The sequence below is a fragment of the Dromiciops gliroides genome, chromosome 3, assembly GCF_019393635.1.
Source record: "Dromiciops gliroides isolate mDroGli1 chromosome 3, mDroGli1.pri, whole genome shotgun sequence".
Lineage (NCBI taxonomy): Eukaryota > Metazoa > Chordata > Mammalia > Microbiotheria > Microbiotheriidae > Dromiciops > Dromiciops gliroides.
Genome location: NC_057863.1, coordinates 434228415 through 434244772, shown reverse-complemented (window position 1 = coordinate 434244772; position 16358 = coordinate 434228415).

The window sequence follows — 16358 nt, the reverse complement described above, 5'->3', positions numbered from 1 at the left end:
ATATATTTGCAGGTCATTTGCATTTCTTTTCTGTGGTTTAAAATGGACCTTAGTAATCTTTGTTTGGTAATATCCTAACCTTGGTAGTATTTAAGAAGTTGCTTTTTGCTCTAGTATGTGAAGTTGGAATATGTCTCTGTATACATGGAGTCCCAAGAAACATTCTTGCTAGTATTGAAACCACAGTGATGCTTTTTGGTCTAGGTTCTCTTTGCCCTACTTACAGTAACCTCTCTCCTGTCAGGACAGTTTTTAGTCTAGACAAAATATTTTCATATATGGTAACAACAAATAAGTTCCCCTGGTCAGTATGAGAAGGCTCATTCACCTTCTAAATATCACTTGATACCTCAAAAGTGAAAACAAGCCCTCCATTAAATTAATATTGGTTTTATAGTCAGGTTTTTGTTTGTTTGTTTTTTGTTGGGGGGGGGGGTCGGCGGCGGCAATGAGGGTTAAGTGACTTGCCCAGGGTCACACAGCTAGTAAGTGTTAAGTGTCTGAGATCAGATTTGAACTCAGGTCCTCCTGAATCCAGGGCCGGTGCTTTATCTACTGTGCCACCTACCTGCCCCCTATAATCAGTTTTTATAAAGTACGTGCACAGTAATAAATAAAACCATAAAGGATGAGGTGATAAAGTGGCTTTTGACAGTCTTTTTAACTTTTTTCTTATTTCTGCTCCCTCTGACCTCTACCCCCAACCATCCCAAAAATCTTAGTGTAATTTTAAGCCAATAAAACTTAAAACTGCACTAAAACTTTTGGAACACACTGTATTTTTGTCATTCAGGAAGTGACTTCCAAAGAAGTCTTGAGCAAGACAGCATTTCCAGATTGTTATGCTTTTGTTTCAAATAGGTATTATGAAAATGTTGCTGAATTCTTAAACACACTTTGTTGTGACCTGTGGGGGCTTTTTTTTTTTTTTTTTGGTCTCTGAAATTAGAAGTCTTTGTTGACATGAGGAGCTGTCCTGTGGTCTCTAATTGGACTCTCATCTGCTCTTACCAGTGAAATAGCATATTGAGTAGCCACTTGAAAAGCTACAGGGACCCTTTCCTTTGGGTTAGAGGAGTGGACTCTAGGTATTTTTCAGGTTTCGTGGTTCTCCCGCCCCAACCCTTTTTCAAGGTAAAAAGCCAATGTTCTTGCCCTGTGGTTCACACACCACACTTTTCCGTTTTGAATTCATAGTTACTTTTGTTTCCCATAGACTCAGTATCAGGGCTTGCTTTGAAACCTGTCAGATTTCCCTACACTTTATAAATTACCACATATGGTTCCTAACCATAAGATCTTAGATGTAGAACTAGAAAGGGCCTTTGAAAAAAGCACCCCTTCATTTTATACATGAGGAAATCTTGGCCCAGAGAGGTTGAAAAATGACATACCTTAGGTCTCAAAACTAGCAGGTGGCGGGACTGTGGGTTTAAAGACTTATTCACTGTCTCCAAATCCACAGTGATAAGTATAGAGAGCATGAGGGTGGGTACCAGGTACACTGGTCTTTTGCTTTTCCTTGGAATGGTGCTTTTTGAGAGCCCAGAAGGGGTCAACTTAGCAGCTCTTAGCCTGTTGGTAAAGGAACACCTGCCTCAGATCTTCTTACACATGCCTTAGTTTGTTAATTTTCCCATGCTGTATTATCTTAAAATAGGGCTTGTTAAAAAAAAAAGCATGATGACTCACAAAATCGAATTTCCAAGGCAAAAGGATACTAAGTTATTCTTTAGCAGATGCCTTAGAACCTTTAAATTATCTATAGTTCTAGTTATTCATCTTGAATGTTTTCATACTTAGCACCTTGAAGATGTTTCCAAAAAAAAGGTTCTGAAAATATAGCTGCATGATAGGCTAGTAAAGTGTTGCATTGTATTATTTGTTTGCATATGCAATAACTTCATTAATTTGGACCTCACCAATTCAACTTCTTCTATTATATGGACACCCTTCTTTCATATTTATTGTATCATAGATCATAGTCTCAACATTATCCTGGAATCCCCACACCCTACATAGCTAATCTTTTGGCAGATCTTGCCATTTTTAACAACACAACAGCTTTCCCAATCAACTCTTGTCTCCTCTCTCCAGCTACCACCTCTCTCCAAGACTCTAAGATTATTGACAGTGGTCTCTGAGTTGGTCTTCCTTAAGTATCTGACCATGTGATTCCTCTACTCAACAAACTTTCTCTATTGCCTCTAGGATAAGATATAAACTCTTCCTGTTTAGCTTTTAAAGCCCTACCCAACCTAATCTCTCCTGAACTCCTTGATCATTATTGTCCCTCACCCTGTCTGTAATGCAGTCCTTCTCTCAGTTCTTCACACACCGTGCTCTATCTTATCTCTCTGTGCCTTTGCAATGGCTGTCCACTATGCCTGGAATGCATTTCATCTTTTCCTCCATTTCATACAGTCTCTCCTTTAAGATACAGCTCTGGCACTGTCTCCTGCATGAAGCCCTCCCAGATATCCCTCAGCTGTTAGTCCACCCTCCCAAATACCTTGTATTTAACTATTAGTATATATTCGAATTTAGTAGCAGCACATTGCCTAGCAACAGTAAGCACCTAATACTTGTTGATTGATAGGACTATAGATTTATAGCTGGAGATCATCATGAGGAAACTGAGACCCAGAGAGGTTTTGACTTGCCTGTAGTCACAGAGCAGGGATATTAACTCAGATCCTCTGATTTCCAATCTAACACTCTACCATATGTTGGTGAATCTTTGTATGCTTTTAACCTTAGAATTTCCATTGGTGGCATGAAGATAGCCAATTGAAACCTTGCTAAAACTCCATCAGTGGCTGATGGGATGATCATCTGTTTATCAAGCCCTGAGCCAGAGAGGTCCAACCTGAATGGAATTTCCTCTGTCGTTTTCCTTCTTGCCCCCTACTTTCCACATTTGGATCCCTCTTTGAATTTTCTCTATTTACTTTTAAAAATAATAATAAACATTTTTATTTATAGTTTTGAATTCCAAATTTTGTCCTCTTCCTCTTCTCACTCCCTGAGGCGGTAAGCAATCAGAAGTGAGTTATTATACATGTGCAATTATGTAAATCTAGTTACTTCTTACTTCTTAATGTATGTTTTGGTTAAAAAAATACTGAAATTTGCTCAATTAACTTATATTTGAAATGTAATAATACTTTGTAAACAACAGCCACCACCTTTCAGAATTGCTCCAAGGACTTGTAATTCAGATTTAGCTGAAAGTTGAATTTCCCACCCTTCCATCCACCAGTTGTTTGGAATTAATTAACTCTTCTACCCTTAATTTAGTTCAGCAACACTTTAGACCTGCATGAAGACAGTTCTATTTGAGGTGAGGCAGTAGGAGTGTTTGTTCCAGTGGCCACTAAGACTGCTGAAGCAGGCTCTGTGGAACACTTAGAGCTTGATAAAACATCAAAGATGCCAGGATCCTCTATTGCATCCCATGCCATCACCAGTCATTGTGACGTTTATCCTGCCACTGGACTTCAATTGTTTTTATTGTTTTGTTGTGAATCATTCTTTGCATTTTAAAGGTTTAAAAAAATTAAAATGATTTGTCCCCAAGATAATTGTAATCTAGGAGTTTAAAATTGTGATAAATTTCTACTTAGCTGGGTTAGTGAGTGGAGCCATAGCATAGGATTCTAGTCTCTTAAGGGATGAAGGAAAAGGTAGGGTTTGCAGGCTTGTCATAATGGCCCCATAAGATGGGCAGACCATAGAGAGGTAAGTTTTCACTGGCAAAAGGATATGCCTCCTTTTCCAATTTAACATTTTGTTGATGTGATGGAGTGGTTACAAATGCATCATCATCTTAAAACTTAGAAATTCCCTTAGAAATGGGATGAAGAGTTGCTCAGTTTGAACAGTCACTTAAGTTGTGAGGCCACCAAAGTATCTAGGGATCTTTAACACAAATTTTTAAAAGATAGTGCACACATGTAGGATATGTGTGTTTCTCCAGTGCTATCAAATTATGAGCATTGTATCCAACTCCTGTCTTTGAGTGGGCAATGTCATCATCATCTTTTCTGACCCCTTACACTAGAATAGAAGTATGCCTCCTCTATTCCTTGTTGTTTGTCCTTCGTTCTCGGAGAGGACCATGACAATGGGGGTGATGTCATGACTTGCAGTGAATTGGATTTGTGACAGAGGGCAGTGCAAGGTCATCAACCTCACACTCCAGAGCCATCTGGGTCCAATGGCAAGATATTTATCAGGACAACTGGAGATGGCCCCAGATTTACTTTGGTAGGCAGTTGGGGTTATGTGACTTGCCCAGGGTCACACAGCTAGTAAGTGTCAAGTATCTGAGAACAGATTTGGTCCTCCTGACTCCAGGGCCAGTGCTCTATTCACTGTGCCACCTAGTTTCCCCATCTCTATTCCGAGTAAAATCCAAAGGCCTTTTCCTTATCCTCATTCTCTCTGACCTTTCTGCAGCCTTTGATACTGTTGATCACCTCTCTTCCTTGACACTCTCTTCTCTCTAGGTTTTTGGGACTTCATTCTGTCCTAGTTCTCTTACCTATCTTCCTACTCCTTCTCTGTCTCCTTTGCTGGATCATCCTTTAGATCACTAACTACCATGGATGTACTTCAGGGTATATCCTGGGCCTACTTTTCTTCTCCCTCTCTACTACTTCACTTGGTGATCCCATCAACTCTTATGGATTTAATGACCATATTTTTGCTGATGATTTGTAAATCTACCTATTCTGCCCCAAATCTCTGCTGACCCCCCATCTCGTATCTTTAGCAGCCTTTCAACATCTCAAAATGGGTGTCTGGTAGACATCCTAAGCTCATTATGTCCAAAACAGAAGCTAGGAGTCATCTTGGACTCCTTACTATCTCTCACCCCCATATCTAAGCTGCTGCCAAGGCCTGTCGGTTTTCAGTTTTACAAATCTCTTGAATATACCTCCTAATCTTCTCTGATAATGCCACTACCCAGATGCAGGCCCTCATCGCCTCAGCCCTGGACTGTTGCAGTAGGCTGCTGGTGGGTCTGCCTGTCTCAAGTCCATCCTCAGTCTAGTCCACCTTCCATTCAGCTACCAAACTGATTTTCCTACTCAATAAACTCGAGTAGCCTCCCATCATCTCCAGGAGCAAATGTAAACTCCTCTTTGGTGTTCATTGGTAACCTAGCCCCATTCTACCTCGCCACTCTTCTTAGACCTTACTCTCTGTCATGTACTCTTCAATCCAGTGACACTGGCCTCCTGGCTATTCCATGAACAAGACACTCCATTTCTTGGTTCCAGATCTTTTCTCTGGTTGTCCCTCATGCTTGCAAAGCTCTCCTTCCTCTGCCCTGATTACTGACCTTCCTGACTTTTTAAAAGTTCCAGCTAAAATCCACGCGCGCGCATGTTATTTCCCCCATTAGATTGTAAACTACTTGAGAGCAGGGACTGGCTTTTGCCTCTTTTTTTATCCCAGCACTTAGAGAGTGCCTGGCAAATAGTAGGTGTTTGATAGTTGTTTATTGATGAATTGACCTCAGTGGCTACTCAAGTCAGTTCTCATGCGGTGGAATTTTCTTGATGTCTGTCAAAGCATTGTTCTCTTAATAAAAAGCCCAAACCCCAAACTTTGTTGGTTCTTTTGATTAATGAAAATCGACCTAAAGTTTAAAAATAGGAGTTACTATTTAAATTTTGGAGATGGAGGGGTGTGTGTGTGTGTGTGTGTGTGTTTTCGGACTAGTATTAGCTAACATGATTAATGGGTACCATTCACCTACCATCAGAATTGATGACTGGGGAGTTGAAGTCAGGTTAATTGCTGAAGATAAAACTAATGAACTAAAGAGCAATTCTTTTAATGCATTAAGCAATTCCTGTGGCTTTAATGAGGGGAGGGTTTTCTGTTGTAATGTATTCTAGCTACTTCCATGGTTATTATAGATGAACTGCAAAATATATGACTAATGAATTCCCCCCCTCCCTGAATTTTTATAGTGTTCTCAAGGTGGAAGAAAAATGTCAGTGATATCCTTTCCCACTTTGCTTTTGAAGGGAGTTGGGACAAAGGAATGGAGGTAGAGATTATTTAAACATCTGTATACTCAAATCTGTATGAAGTTGTTATGGCTTATTGAACAGATGAGAACAAAAGGAGAATAGCACAGTGTGATTTAGAGATCCACGTGCATGAAGAATCAGATCCTTTCTTTGTTTCCTAGACCTTTATTGAATTAGTAGCTTATATTGCCATTTTGAAGGAGATCAAGTGCTTGTGTGATTTGGGGCAAGTCTCTTCTTTGGATTTCCATGTCCTGATTTTTAAAATGCAGATGTTGGACTCTTTGATATCCAGTGTCCCTTCCAGCTCGCAATCTGTGATCCGATATATAGTCAGGGATATCAGGGTAAAGAAGGTGGCTAATAGAATTAGGCTAAAGCCAATCATGAATAGCAAAAAGCCTTGGAGCCCTATTCATACCCACATCATGTTTCTTCCAACTTTCCAATACAGTGGGACTGTTTTAGGATCTCCATCCTTTGATCTCTTGGGTTATTTTCATTGTGCATCTGAAATAGGGCTGGACCCTCTACTCTGGCACTGATGGCTACTCTAGTTTTTCTGTCTTTCTTTGCTGCCTGTCACCAGGTAGAGCTGGCCAACTTTCTTATGGAAGATGGTCTCAGGGTAGTTAGCACGAATGTTTAAAGAAAAGCAAGTGCTCACCTTTCAACCTCTTACTTGCAGGGGCTTCAATTAGGCTGTAAAAATTTGGCATAGAGATTTGTAAATATTTTCTCACACATAACTTTATGTTTGAGTTTTATATTTAATACATTAAAAAAAAGTGTCTCCAAAGAGTGAAATAAGTCCACCACCAAAGTCATGTGACTTAGGGTGGTTAGGGTTCCATCTTTTTCTTCTTTTTTTTTTTGACAGCTTGGTGGGGTGGAAACAGAAGAAAGTGGTTGTTGAGACTACAAAAAAAGGTACCTTGGGAAGATAAGGATTAAATACCCAAATTTCATACCGTATAGTTATAGCATGAGTTTTTAATTAGCTGATTGACTTTCTCACTTTATAATTTGCTGAAATATTTGTGTGACAGCCCTTTAAATTCCATTGCCAGATTTGATGGTCATGTGCTTGATTAAAATGTCACACTTTTGGATAAAGCACCGGCCCTGGAGTCAGGAATGCCTGAGTTCAAATCCGGCCTCTGACACTTAACACTTACTAGCTGTGTGACCCTGGGCAAGTCACTTAACCCCAATTGCCTCACTAAAAAAAAAAAAAAAAAAAAAGTCACACTTTTAAAAGTGTCATTTCTGTTTAATACATTCACTTTTTTTTTCAGCAACAAACATTTATTTTATTTTCCAGTTACATGTAAGGGTAGTTTTCAACATTCATTTTCATAAGATTTAGAGTTCCAAATTTTTCTCCCTCCCTCCCTTTCCTCCCCATCCACAAGATCGCAATCAGGTTATATATGTACAATCCACAAGTGTTCTTTTTACCAGTTCTTTCTATAGGGGTGCATAGTAAGCTTCCTCATTAGTTCCTTGGGATTTTCTTGGATCATTGCACTGCTGAGAGTAGTTAAGTCATTCACAATTACTCATTGAACAATACTGCTGTCACTACGCACAATGTCCTCTCAGCTCTGCTCACTATACATTGATGTTCATTAGTCTTTCCAGGTTTTGGGGGGATCATCCTATTTGTCATTTCCTGTAGCACAAGACCATTCCACTACAATCATATAGCACAGCTTTTTCCATTATTCCTCAATTGATGGACATTCTCTTGATTCTCAATTCTTAGCCTCCACCAAGAGTTGCTATAAATATTTTTTGTACACTTTTCCCCCTTTTCTCTTTTTCATGATTACTATTGTTAACTGTTTCCCTTCCATCCTATTTCCTTCCCCATGATATTTATTCTATTATCCATCTTTCATCCTATCACTTTTCAAAAGGGATTTGCTTTTGTCTGTCCCCTCCCCCACTCTGCCCTTCCTTCTTTTGCCCCTCTCTCTTTATCCCCTTCCCCTCCTATTTTCCTGCAGGGTTAGAGAGATTACTCCACCCAATGGAGTGTGTACATTATTCCCTCCTTGAGCCAATTCTAATGAGATTGAGGTCTTTGAGCCAATTCTGATGAGTGTTAGGCTCATTTACTGCCCAGATTAAACATTACTCCACCCAGTTGGGTGTGTCTGTTAGTCCCTCCTTGAGTGTAAAATTCATTGACTGTCCTGCTCCTCTCCCATCTCTTCCCCAACTCCATAAGCCTTTTCCTGTTACTTTCATGTAGGATTTCACTTCTGCCCTTCCCTCTCCTCCAGTGAATTCCCTTCATCCCTTAATTTAACCCTAAAGATGTCATCACCTAGGTAAGTGACCCAGTGGACAAAGCATCAACCCTGGACCCAGGGGGATCCCAGCCTAAACCTGGCCTCAGACACAAGACAGTCACCCACTGTATGACCCCAGCTATGTCCCCCATCTCCAATTTTTTATGGTTCTCTAGGGTCTTTTTTTGAAAGTCAAATTTTCCATTCAGTTCAGGTCTTTTCATCACAAATATCTGAAAGTCTTCTTTTTCATTAAAGTCCCATTTTTTCTGCTGAAAGATAATGCTGAGTTTTGCTGGGTAGGTGATTCTTGGTTGTAATCCCATTTCCTTTGCCCTTTGGAATATCATATTCCATGCCCTCTGGTCCTTTAATGTAGAAGCTGCTAGATCTTGTGCTATCCTGACTGGGGCTCCACAGTACTTGAATTCTTTCTTTTTGGCAGCTTGCAATATTTTCTCCTTAACCTGAGAGCTCTGGAATTTAGCTATAATATTCCTAGGAGTTTTCCTTTTGGGATCTCTTTCTGGAGGTGATCAGTGGATTCTTTCAATTTCTATTTTAGCTGCTTCTTCTAGAATTTCAGGGCAACTTTCCCTGAGAATATCTTGGAAGATGGTGTCTAAGGTCTTTCCTTTGTAAAAAAAATTATTATTAATAACTATATCTAACCTGGAAAAATTTATATATAATTGGACTTACGAAAAATTATAACTATATGAAAATTATAGGTTTAGAGAAATTATAATTGGGCCATAAATCCCTTCATGGTTGCCATTAAATGTAAAAATATTTTTAAATGACTAGTTTAATTTGGGGGGCTAATCTGACTGGGGTACTAATCTGGGGCTTGTGACTATTTGGCTGACTTCATTTAATTTAATATGGGCTATTTATAGAGTTCCACCACACTGCTCCACTCCCAAATTGATAAGCAAAATATTAAGAAGCCTCTTAACTAAATAATCAAAGCAGAGTTTATTTATGAGATACTGTTTAAAATTAAGAATACAGGGAAATAAAATGTACAACCTGACTGCATTGAGGTGAGTCTCTTTCCCACCTGCTGTGCCTCACAAGCTTTATATAATAAGGGCATTAGCTGCCTCTCGCCTCAGGGTATGTACTTTCCCTGCACAGCTACTTTCTTCTAACTCCTCTTAATATTCACTTTTTCTAACCTATACCCTGTGCTGACCGATTCTGTGCTCTCTGCTGCCTCCTGTTCAGTCTGTCTTCTGCTGCCTTTGCTCCTAGTCCTGCGTTGCTGTTCGTCTTGTTCCTCCCCCCCTCCCCTTCAATCTTATCTCTCTATCTAGTCTGTCCTCCCCCTGTCTCACTCCCAGGTCTATATATACCTTTTGTGAGCAGCTCGTGCCTCAGCACAGGCTATCCCGGATCTCTCAGCTCCGCTCAGGTTGGAGGGAGCTGGGGGCTTTTTTTCCCCCCAGCTGTCTGACTTGCCGTCTTGTACAGTCCACGGGGCTTTTGGGCTCAGCTGAAGCAGAGGGGGAGGGGAAGAGACCCTGAGGGCCTAAGGCTTTCTAATCTCAGCCTAAAGGTAGGGTCCCCAAATCAAAATAAATTTCCACACCTTGATCATGGTTTTCAGGCAGACCAATAATTTTTAAATTATCTTTCCTGGACCTATTTTCCAGGTCATCAGTTTTTCCCAGAAGATATTTCACATTGCCCTCTATTTTTTTTATTCATTTGGATTTGCTTTATTGTGTCTTGGTTTCTCATAAAGTCACTGCCTTCCATTTGTTCAATCCTCATTCTTAGGCAATTATTTTCATCAGAGAGCTTTTGTACCTCCTTTTCCATTTGGCCAATTTGACTTTTCAAGCTGTTGACTTTTTTCTCATGTCTTTTCTGCATCTCCCTCATTTCTCTTTCCATTTTTTCCTCTACCTCTCTAACTTTATCTTCAAAGTCCTTTTTGAGCCCCTCTATGGCCTGAGACCAATTCATATTTTTCTTGGAAGCTTTAGATATAGGGGCCTTGATGTTGACATCTTCCTCTGAGGGTGCCCCTTGGTCTTCCTTGTTACTGAAGAAACTTTCTATGGTCCTCACTTTTCTCTGTCTGCTCATCTTGCCTTTCTTTTACTAGACTTTTAGCTCCTTAAAGTGGGGCACTGTTTCCAGGCTGCAGTATCCCAAGCTTAAGAAGTCCCAGGTGGTATGATTTAAGGAGAATCAGGTTCTTCCCTAGCCCAGCCTGTTTCCTGACCCTTAGATGACCCCAGACCAACTTGCTAATCAACCAGCTTTGTGTTAGCTCTCCCACCTGGCCACTGCTACTTGAGCCTACCTCCTGGTTCTCAGCAGGGGTATAAAATCCAAGTTCTGCCTTAGCACCAGCATAGAGCCCTGTAGTCTCCCCCCTGCCCAGGGCTCAGCTCACTCACCAGACTGTGAGCTTAGTTCCAGACAACACTGGCACTGCAGCTGATTCAGAGGCTCTGGGGGTCTGCTTCTCTGGTGAGGCCTTCCTGGAACTGAATCTGTGTCAGGGTGACTGTGGGGTTGGGCTCAACTCCTGTATCAGTACAGCAGCACTCTCCTTCCGACCTTCCAAGCCGTTCTTGGTTAGAAGATGATTTCAGCACATTCTTCTGTGAGTTTTGCTACTCCGGGCATTTTTTTAAGGTGTTATTTGTATGTTTTTTGGAGCGATCATGTTATGAGTTCGGGAGCTCACTGCCTTTCCTCCACCATCTTGGCTCCGCCCTGGAAATCTACATTCACTTTTTTGGTGCTAGGGTTTGATAGATTATCCTGAAATTCTGTAGTATCTTCAGCCTTGATATAACTTGGGTGTTGACAGTGGATGAAACTTGGCTTATAGTGGCTTACCATTGTCCTTCAGTCCTAAACTCAGGGGTTAGAAGACAGATGTCTACAAATATCTATCATTCATCAGCTAGGTAACCCAGATAATCTGACTTTATCTATTTCTTTTAACTGAATTGAGCTACATTTTAAACTAGTGACTAGAATAAAAGTCTCCATAGATCATTGACTCCTGTTAGGGTAGTCTGGTAATACTGGTTCCCTGCTTTTCAGATGCTGAGAACCCACTGATGTGAAGCTGTGAATCTTTTTTAAAGTAGAAATGGAAATAACCTTGTTCATCTCCCTGACCTGGCTAGTATTCTCCTATGTGTGTGTGTATGCATGCACATGCGCAAGTGAGAGAGAGATTGAGAGATTGCACACCATTCTCTGACTGTGCCTTCTCTTAGATACTCTTTGTAACACTGACAACTTTTTTCTATCTTGGCTGTTGACTTGGTGCTCGAGAAGAACAAGAGAAAGGACACGGTCAGGAAAGAGGATGTAGAAGTGACAGTTAGTGGCAGATGACCCCTCACCAGAAGTGGAAGCTCTTTTAGGCTTTGCTGGGAGGGGGAGCTTAAAGTTCCTTGAGGATTTGTTTGAGCAGTGGATTAAGGACACTGAAGTTTCTTTTTTCTTTTATTATGAATTCCCAGTTAAGGCCGTGTATATCCAAGTGATTGCAGCCTATTCATTTTGACTGTCTGGAATGATGGGCACGTATGACCATGGCAGTGTCTTAGACTCTGGCATGGGTCATAGAAATGACCACGGTGTACAGACTGGCCACATAGTGGTATTTCCTTATGGCTTGACAGTGAACCTTTTTTCTTGCCTTTCATTGTTTCTTGTTTCTTGACTTCAGTGTTGTACTTTCCTCAGGTGCCTCTTAAATTAAATGAGTTCCTGTGATTTAAGCCAGTTTGGGGGCCTATTCCATGGACTCTGAAATGTTCAGACCATGCTACCTGTGTTTCTTGCCTTTTCTGATTTCAGACTTAACATGAGCCTCATTCAAAATTTTCTCCTTGTTTTAGCAAAACTGAGCACACTTCTTTTATGTTTTCTTTCTGACAACTTCAGATACAGTAGTGTGTGTGTGTGTGTGTGTGTGTGTGTGTGTGTGTGTGTGTGTGTGTGAGCCTGCATGCATGTGAGAGAGAGAGGGAAATAAAGAAATGAATCTCTAATAGCAGCGTTTTCTAAACTGAACATTTCCTACTATAATGTCTCTGGCTCTGCTCTTGTTCTCTCTCTCTGTCTCTGCCCCCTCTCTCTGTCTCTCTTGTCTCTCTCTATGTCTCTCTCTGTCTCTCTTGCTTTCCTCCTCCCTGCCTTTATTTTTCTTTTCTAGTCACTTTATTGGAACCCACTCCCCTCTACCCCCTTAGTTATCTGATGCCTTTAGGAGACTAAAATAAATGTAAACATGGACTTTGTTGGAATTTTTTGTGGGAAAACAAAAAGAATCATTGGGGACAAAACACATTGTATCTTCAATTTTGGATGATTTATATATTGATTTGCTACTACAGCTTGACTTTTATGTCCCTGAAACCCACTCTACCTTTCCTGCCCACACTCTTTCTCCCCCCCCCCCCCCATGTTCCCTATGACATTAACTCATTTCAGTTTTTCAAATATCCTTGACTCTGTACAACATTATTCCTAGTTTTTAAAAAATTTTCAGATATTAATTAGTATTTATTCATCACATTAATCTACACCCATTTTTATTTTAACTTTAATGTAAAAGCAGGAATTAGTAAGAAACATTGCAAATGAATTTTTTTCCAAACAGCTTCTTGTTTTTTTCCTAGATATTCATTAAAATTATTGAAAGCATCAGCATGTTTTCACCCTTCCTGCCCCAAATGATTTTATTTGTTTGTTTGGTTAGTTGTAATTCACGTTTTCATGCAGATGAAGTATACGTATATCTGCACACACAGTTTGAGTCTATGGAAATTGAGTAAATTTTAAATTTGACTTTGAGAAAGTAGAATTCTCTGTGTACTCAGTTACATTTTAACAAACTGGTATTAAGATACTTTCTGGAATTTAAAACACCCCAAAGTACAATTGTTGATACAAAGAAAAACGTTCCCTTTGAGATATCTTCAGAATATGGTTTCTACAAGGATGGCAAAGTTATAAAAATTCCTTGATGAAAAAACTCAAACATAGGTATATAATACACATTATCCCTAATTTGAAGGTTTTCTCTCTTCCTTCCAAGTGCCAGAAAAGTATATTTTTTTTTTCAGAAGGATTCTGCTTGTTTTAAGCATTTTAGTAGTTTTGTAAATTCAGCAAGACTGAGCCGTGTGGATAGTATTGGGGGAGAGGGTACATATTTAATAAATCTATGGTGTCACAAATAAAAACAAAGTCTTAACAAATGTTATGACTCTTAAAAAGGAGTAAAGACTCAGCTTTTTAAAAAAAATGCAGACACACTATGCATTTTAGTCAAAGACTTCATTGGATATACATTAAAATTGTTGTGATATAAGAAAAGATGTTGGTGTGAGTATTATTTAATCCAAAGCATCAAAATGCAGAAAGTCAGCCTCTTTAATTTTGAGCTGAGAAGGAAAGTTCTCTGTTTCTTACTTTCTGATTCAAGACAGGGTATTTATCAAAGTTTGAAGGCATCATTTTTACCGCCTATAAGTGATATATTTTTTTTTTTCTAGGAGGTTCTTGAGTATTGAGACTTGTATTTCTCTTTTAGTATTTTTTTTTCCTGGCTGAAACAAGGCTTGGAAAAGGCAGTTTGACAAGGACAGTGAAGCACTAGGTCTATGTAGGCTGGCTAGCTGTGGTATTTTAGTTGGCACAATTTTCTCTGTGGTCTTCCAAGTGAGGAAAACAGGGATATAGCTATACAAGGAAGAATCTTTTGTGATAGGAAGGCCAAGTATTGCCACTTTGCGTTTTCTCACCCCTTCCCTGCTCTTTATTTTTCTTAACCCCACCCCCCTCTAGTACTGAATCCCTTGTTAGTGAAATAATCTTTCTGTGGAGGGTCTCCTCTTTGAAGGGGCTCTTTGGAAAAACAAACTTTTCTGTGAACCCCAGCTCTAGAAACCACCTCTAATTATGCGTATGGAAAGCCTTGCTTGAAAGTCACATAGAGGCACATTTAGACTTGATACAAGGAAGAACTTTCTAACAATTAGAGCTTATAGATCAACCAGAAGCAGTTATTTATTTATTAAGAGCTTATAATGGGATGCTTTAAAAAAAATCTTTATTTATTTATTTTAATTTTCAACATTTGTTTAGATAAGATTTCCAATTTCAAATTTTTCTCCCTCCCTTTCCCCTCTCCTTAGACATCAGGTAATCTGATATAGGTTATCTATATATAATAACATGAAACATTTCTGCATTACTCATGTTAGAAGAATCAGAGTAAAAAGGAAAAACCTCAAAAAAGAAAAACAGCACCAAAAAAAAAAAGAAATCGTATGTTCCACTCAGCATCCATATTCCACAGTTCCCTTTTTTCCCCCAGAAGTATTTATTATGCACGTAATATATGCCAGGCACAGTGGTCAGTCCTGGGGAATACAAAGACAAGCAAAAAAAAAAAAAAGAAAGAAGGAAAAAAGCCCCCGTCCTCAAGGAGCTTACTATCTGAAGGAGGAGATGGTAATGGTTTGCCTTGGATGGAAGATACTTAAACACTGGTGATATAGAAGGAATTATTGCTTAGGTGTGAATAGGATTAGAAAGCCACTGGGGTCCTTTCCAACTTCCATTCTGTGATATATTCCTTCAGTGGATCCTCATATTCCTCACTCTTTTTACCTTCAGAATCCCCACCCCACGTTTGCTTTTTTTTTTTTGGGGGGGGGGCAATGAGGGTTAAGTGACTTGCCCAGGGTCACACAGCTAGTTAACTGTCAAGTGTCTGAGGGCAGATTTGAACTCAGGTCCTTCTGAATTCAGGGCCGGTGCTTTATGCATTGCGCCACCTAGCTGCTCCCTCCCACATTTTTTTTTTTTTTTTGCTGGGCAATGGGGGTTAAGTGACTTGCCCAGGGTCACACAGCTAGTAAGTGTCAAGTGTCTGAGGCCAGATTTGAACTCAGGTACTCCTGAATCCAGGGCTGGTGCTTTATCCACTGCGCCACCTAGCTGCCCCCACATTTGCTTTTTACAAGGGCTCTCCCTTTCTCCAAATTTACTGGGATTTTTCTGCTCAATTGCCATTGTATAATCTGCTCTGCTGCCAAGCCACTTATGCTGTATTTTTAGGTATTTTGTTCTATTTAGGTATTCCTTGTCCAATGATCTGCTGCCACCCTCTGACTGTATTAAGGATAGTTTTTATTTTCTTGGGAGAGTCCTGCCTTTCTTATTTATACTTGATCTTATAAGCTCTTCTAGGGCCTTTTTGTATCTCCCCAAGCACTGCCTGGCACACAAAATAGGCGTGTTTTGGTTTTGTTTTTTTTTTTTTGCAGGGCATTGAGGGTTAAGTGACTTGCCCAGGGTCACACAGCTAGTAAGTATCAAGTGTCTGAGGCCGGATTTGAACACAGGTCCTCTTGAATCCAGGGCCGGTGCTCTATCAACTGCGCCACCTAGCAGCCCCACTATAGGCGTTTAATAAATGTTTGTTGCTACATTGGTCTGCTCCAAGCTCACATTCCTGAACACAGTAGAGACTATCTTTTTCCTATTTCAATTCCCCGTTTCTCATTTCAGCTATCAGCTTTGATTTTCCCGGAATTCAGGCCAGGCCGGGAAGGAAAGGAAACTGTTCTTTCCTTTCTTTCCTATCCTAAGAAAAGAGGGATGTCTCTTCTTTTTCCCACCCACCATGGTCAGATTAAACTGTACTTTTTCTCTTTCCCTGGGCTTAGAGTTATCCTGGAAATCTTAGTGCAATTTTTGTTTTAGGAGCATCCAACCTACCATTTTCCCTTTTCATTCCTGGGAGACTTTATGGTGAGAAAGAGGTTGGTCAGTCAGTAGGGTCAAGTAGCCTTCATTGTGGACCTGCAATGAGCTGGGCACTGATCTAATCCCTGATGATACAAAGAAAGGCAAAAAACAGTGCCTTGCTCTCAAGGACCTCACCATCTAAGAGGGAAGACACCGTGCAAACGACTGTACAAACAAGATACGTACTGGATAAATTGCGGGT